The sequence below is a fragment of the Stegostoma tigrinum genome, chromosome 1, assembly GCF_030684315.1.
Source record: "Stegostoma tigrinum isolate sSteTig4 chromosome 1, sSteTig4.hap1, whole genome shotgun sequence".
In the NCBI taxonomy this organism is placed as follows: Eukaryota; Metazoa; Chordata; class Chondrichthyes; order Orectolobiformes; family Stegostomatidae; genus Stegostoma; species Stegostoma tigrinum.
In genome coordinates, this window is record NC_081354.1 from 50,049,055 (window position 1) to 50,055,289 (window position 6,235).

Below are 6,235 nucleotides of genomic sequence, written 5' to 3' on the forward strand. Positions count from 1 at the left end.
AAGTGTGGGGCTGGATGAACACAGCAGGCCAAGCAGCATCTTAGGAGCACAAAAGCTGATGTTTCGGGCCTAGACCCTTCATCAGAATAGGGGGAAGAGGAGTGGATTCTGAAATAAATAGGGAGAGAGGGGGAGGCAGACTGAAGATAGATAGAGGAGAATTAGGTGGGGAGGTAGGGAGGGGATAGGTCCTCCGAGGGGATAGGTCAGTCCGGGGAGGACAGACAGGTCAAGGGGGCGGGATGAGGTTAGTAGATAGGAAATGGAGGTGCGTCTTGAGGTGGGAGGAGGGGATAGGTGAGAGGAAGAACAGGTTAGGGAGGCGGGGATGAGCTGAGCTGGCCATCCCCACCCTTGTCTGCCTTCTGGAAAAACAACTCTCTCCGCGACTCCCTTGTCCGCTCCACAATCCCCTCCAACCCCACCACACCTGGCACACACAGCTTTTCACACACTGGCAGGCGGGGACGAGCTGGGCTGGTTTTGGGATGCAGTGGGGGGAGAGGGGATTTTGAAGCTGGTGAAATCCACATTGATACCATTGGGCTGCAGGGTTCACAAGCAGAATATGAGTTGCTGTTCCTGCAACTTACGGGTGGCATCATTGTGGCACTGCAGGAGGCCCAGGATGGACATGTCGTGTAAGGAATGGAAGGGGGAATTAAAATGGTTCGCGACTGGGAGGTGCAGTTGTTTATTGCGAACCGAGCGTAGGTGTTCTGCAAAGCAGTCCCCAAGCCTCTGCTTGATTTTCCCAATGTAGAGGTCAGCTTTTGTGCTCTTAAGATGCTGCTTGGCCTTGCTGTGTTCATCCAGCTTCACACTTTGTTATCTTGGATTCTCTAGTATCTGCAGTTCCCATTAACTCTGTACGTGCTTCCAGTCTGATGACATGACAGCAACATCATTACATATTTGTCTTTAACACAGCTACTCAGCTTAAGTAATTCATAGCATGTAACATGCTTTGTGACTTTGGAACACACAAATGCAAATCTTTATGAATTAAAACTGTTCAATGTTAAATTATACAATTGACCAAAAGAAAAAGAGCTGCTGATGTTGGAAACCAGAAACAAGCACAGAAATTGCTGGAAAAACTCAGCAGGCCTGGCAGCATCAGTAGAGGAAAAAGTAGAGTTGAATTGGAGCTTTCTCTCCACAGATGCTGCTAGACCTACTTAGTTTTGACAATTTCTATTTTGATATGATTGAATCTGTTCATATCAATAGCAGGAGTCACAACACCAGGTTATAGTCCAACAGGTTTATTTGAAAACACAAGCTTTTGGAACATAGCCCTTTGTGAGGTGAAGTGAGAAAGAAGCACACAACACAAAATTATAAGTAAAAGAACAAAAGATCGTACAAGGATGTATTAAACAAACCTAAGATGCTGTTAAATCTTTAATCAGTTAGAAGATTTTAATTGATTCATAAGTATATGCAAATCCCCGAATTTCTTTCAATCCATGGTCATGAGAGAAGTAAAGGTTTTATCAGTGGAAAGAAGAGGTGACATTTTAGGTCAGACAATGCATATTACATGTGAGGCCTTGCTCAGCATCGGTTTGTGTTTTGGTTTGGAGTCAGACTGATTTTATTTCTAAAGGAAAAATTTATAAAACACCACATTGACTGTCTGTCAATAAGCGGTGTGCTTTTTGAACAAAATAGAATGTATCTGCGAACATAGATTGACCCAATAGATATGTATGTGTGTACGTGTGAAACTGAGGGAGGAGGGTGGAGAGAGTTTGTATGTGTGTTGTGGAGGGGGGAAGAGAGAGAAGGAGTGTCAGTGAGGCTTAGTATGTGTTTCTGTGTGCGTATGATGGGTGTGGGGAGGTGGTGCAGGGAGAGACACAGGATGTGTGTGAGCGTGTGTGTGGGCAAAGGAGGGGGAGAGAGAGAGAGAGAGAGAGATTGTATGTGTGTGTGTGTGTGTGTGTGTCTGTGTCTGTGTGTGTGTGTGTGTGTGTGTGTGTGTGTGTGTAGCAGACTGTGAAGTGGAGAGAGAGCGCGCGTGTGTCAAGCATAGAGTGTGTGAGAGAGTGAAGCAGAGAGGTGTACAAAGTGTTCGGATGTGAGGAGAAGCACAGCGTGTGTGTGTGTGTCTGTGTGTGTGGGAGAGAGGCAGGGAGTGTGTGTGTGTGAAGCTGTGTCTATATGTTTGTGAGTGTCTGTGTGTGTGTGAGAGAAGTTGTGTGGCTGTGTGTGTGGGTGTGAGAAGCTCTGTGTGTGTGCATGTGTCTGTGTGTGTGTGTGAGAGAGAAGGTGTGTGTGTGTGTGAGAGAGAGAGAGAGAGAGAAAAGCAAAGAACAAAGAGAACAAAGAAAAGTACAGCACGGGAACAGGCCCTTCAGCCCTCCAAGCCTGCACTGATCGAGATCCTCTGTCTAACCTGTCAAATATTTTCTAAGGGTCTGTGTCCATTTGCTCCCTGCCCATCCATGTACATGTCCAAATATATCTTAAAAGATGCTAACATGTCTGCGTCTACCACCTCTGCTGGCAACGCGTTCCAGGCACCCACCACCCTCTGAGTAAAGAACTTTCCATGCATATCTCCCTTAAACTTTCCTCCTCTCACTTTGAACTCATGACCCCTAGTAACTGAGTCCCCCACTCTGGGAAAAAGCTTCTTGGTATCCACCCTGTCTATACCCCTCATGATTTTGTAGACATCACTCACGTCCCCCCTCTATCTCCGTCTTTCTAATGAAAATAATCCTAATCTACTCAACCTCACTTCATAGCTAGCACCCTCCATACCAGGCAACATCCTGGTGAACCTCCTCTGTACCCTCTCCAAAGCGTCCACTTCCTTTTGGTAATGTGGCGACCAGAACTGTACACAGTATTCGAAATGTGGCTGAACTAAAGTCTTATACAACTGTAACATGACCTGCCAACTCTTGTACTCAATACCCCGTCCGATGAAGGAAAGCATGCCGTTTGCCTTCTTGGCCACTATGTTGACCTGCATTGCCACCTTCAGGGTACAATGGACCTGAACACCCAGATCTCTCTGTGCATCAATTTTCCCCTGGGCTTTTCCATTTACTGTACAGTTTGCCCTTGAATTAGATCTTCCACTCTCAGCAGGGAGTGTGTGAGTGTGTGTGAAGCTGAGTGTGTGTGAGAGAAGCAGGGAGTGTGTGAGTATGTGTGAAGCTGTGCGCGTGTAAGAGAAGCAGGGAGTGTGTGAGTGTGCATGAAGCTGTGTGTGAAGAGGTGTGTGTGTGTGTGCGCGCACGTAAGAGAGACAGAAGCTGTGTGTGTGTGAGAGTGAGAGAAGCTGTGTGTGTGTGAGAGAGAGAGAGAGAGATGCTGTGTGCGGGTGTGTGAGAGAAACTGTCTGTGAAGCTGTGTGTAAGTGTGAGGGAGAGAGAGAAGCTGTGTGTGTGAGAGACAGAGAAAATGTGTGTCTGTGTGTGTGTGTGTGTGTGTGTGTGTGTGAGAGAGAGAGAGAAGCTGTGTGTGAGTGTGTGAGAGAGAGAGAAGCTCTGTGTGTGTGTGTGTGTGTGTGTGTGTGTGTGTTTGTGTCTGTGAAAGAGAAGCTGTGTGTGTGTCTGAAAGAGAAGCTGTGGGTGTGTGAGAAAGAGAGAAGCTGTGTGTGTGAGAAAGAGAGAGAAGCTGTGTGTGTGTGAGAAGCTGTCTGTGTGTGTGAAAGAGAGAAGCTGGGTGTGTGAGAGACAGAGAAAATGTGTGTTTGTGTGTGTGTGAGAGAGAGAGAGAGAGAAGCTGTGTGTGTGAGAGAGAGGGAAACTGTGTGTGAGAGAGAGCAGCTGTGTGTGAGTGAGAGAGAGAGAAGCTATGTGTGTGAGAAAGAGAGAGAAGCTGTGCGTATGTGTGTGTGTGTGTGCACGCGCGCAAGAAGCTGTGTGTGTGTGTGAGTGAGAGAGCAAAAGAGAAGCTGTGTGTGTGTGTGAAAGAGAGAGAGAGAGAGCGAGAGAAGCTGTGTGAGCGTGTGTGTGTGAGAGAGAGAAACTGTGCGTGAGAGAGAGAGAGAAGCTGTGTGTGTATGTGTGAGAGAGAGAGAGAAGCTGTGTGTGTGTGTGTGAGAGAGAGAGAGCAAAGCTGTGTGAGTGCGTGAGAGAGAGAGAGAGAAGCTGTGTGTGTGTGAGAGCGAGAGAGATGCTGTGTGTGAGAGAGAGAGGCTGTGTGTGTGTGTGAAAGAGAGAGAAGCTGTGTGTGAGAGAGAGAAGCTGTGAGTATGTGCGTGAGAGAGAGAGAAGCTGTGAGTCTGTGTGTGTGTGTGAGAGAGAGGAGCTGTGTGTCTGTGTGAGAGAGCGAGAGAAGCTGCATGTGTGAGAGACAGAAGCTCTGTGTGTGTGTGTGTGTGTGTGTGTGTGTGTGTGTGTGTGTGTGTGTGTGTGTGTGAGTGTGTGAGAGAGAGAGAAGCTGTGTGTGAGAGAGAGAGAGAAGCTGTGTGTGTGAGAGAGAGAAACTGTGTGTGTGTGTGTGTGTGTGTGTGAGAGAAGCTGGGTGTCAGAGAGAGAAGCTGCGTGTGTGTGAAAGCGAAGCTGTGTTTATGAGAAACTGTGTGTGAGAGAGAGGATCTGTGTGTGTGAGAGAGAAGCTGCGTGCGTGTGTGTGAGTGAGAGAGAGAGAAGCTGTGTGTGTGTGTGTGAGAGAGAGAGAGAAGCTGTGTGTGAGAGAAACTGTGTGGGTGTGTGAGAGAGATGTGTGTGTGTGAGAGACAGAGGAGCTGTGTGTGTGTGTGTGAGAGAGAGAGAGAAGCTGCGTGTGTGTGAGACAGAAGTTGTGTGTGTGTGTGTGTGTGTGTGTGTGTGTGTGTGTGTGTGTGTGTGAGAGTGAGAGAGAGAAAAGCTGTGTGTGTGTGCGCGTCCGTGTGTGTGTGAGAGTGAGAGAGAGAGTAGTGCGTGTGTGAGAGAGAGAAGCTGCGTGTGTGTGTGTGTGTGTAAGTGAGAGAAAAGCTGTGTGTGTGTTTGAGAGAGAGAGACGCTGTGTGTGTGTGTGTAAGAGAAAGAAGCTGTGTGTGTGTGTGTGTGTGTGTGTGTGTGTGAGAGAGAGAGAGAGAGAGAGAAGCTGTGTGTATGTGTGAAAGCTGTGTGTGTGAGGAGCTGTGTGTGTGAGAGAGACAGGCTGTGTGTGTCTGGGTGTTCAGGTGTGTGTGTGTGTGTGTGTGTGTGTGTGTGTGTGTGTGTGTGTGTGTGAGTGAGAGAGAGCAGTTGTGTGTGTGTGAGAGAGAGAGAGAAAGAAGAGCTGTGTGTGTGAGAGAGAGAGAAAAGCTGTGTGTGTGTGTGAGAGAGAGAAGCTGTGTGTGTGAGAGGGAGAGAGAAGCTGTGTGTGTGAGAGGGAGAGAGAAGCTGTGTGTGTGAGAGGGAGAGAGAAGCTGTGTGTGTGAGAGAGAGAGAAGCTGTGTGTGTGTGAGAGAGAGAAGTTGTGTGTGTGAGACAGAGAAGCTGTGTGTGTGAAAGAGAGAGAGTAGCTGTGTGTGTGAGACGGAGAGACTGTGTGTGTGTGTGTGTGTGTGTGAGTGAGAGAGAGAGAGAGAGAGAAGCTGTGTGTGTGTGTTTGTGTGAGAGAGAGAGATGCTGTGTGCGGGTGTGTGAGAGAAACTGTCTGTGAAGCTGTGTGTGAGTGTGAGGGAGAGACAGAAGCTGTGTGTGTGAGAGACAGAGAAAATGTGTGTTTGTGTGTGTGTGTGTGAGAGAGAGAGAGAAGCTGTGTGTGAGTGTGTGTGTGAGAGAGAGAGAGAAGCTCTGTGTGTGTGTGTCTGTGTGTGTGTGTGTGTGTGTGTGTGTGTGTGTGTGTGAGAGAAAGAGAAGCTGTGTGTGTGTGAGAAAGAGAGAGAAGCTGTGTGTGTGTGTGAGGAGCTGTGTGTGTCAGAGAAGCTGTGTGTGAGTGTGAGAGATAGAGACAGAAGAGCTGTGTGTGTGTGAGAGAGAAGGTGTGTGTGTGTGAGAGAGAGAGAGAAGCTGTGTGTGTGAGAGCGAGTAGCTGTGTGTGTGAGAGAGAGAGGGAAGCTGTGTGTGTGAGAGAGAGTAGCTGTGTGTGTGAGAGGGAGAGGGAAGCTGTGTGTGTGAGAGAGAGTAGCTGTGTGTGTGAGAGGGAGAGACTGTGTGTGTTTGTGTGTGTGTGTGTGTGTGTGTGTGTGTGTGTGTGTGTGTGTGTGTGTGTGTGTGTGAGAGAGAGAGAGAGACAGAAGAGCTGTGTGTGTGTGTGTGAGAGGGAGACAGAAGAGCTGTGTGTGTGAGTGAGAGGG

The 6,235-nt window shown here is 48.3% G+C and overlaps 1 protein-coding gene across 5 annotated transcripts in view; it reads left to right on the forward strand.

Annotated features, from left to right (window-relative positions):
- dclk2a (doublecortin-like kinase 2a) overlaps positions 1-6,235 on the forward strand; it is a 454,170-nt gene that overhangs the window by 175,968 nt on the left and 271,967 nt on the right. The gene's annotated exons all lie outside the window — the stretch shown is intronic.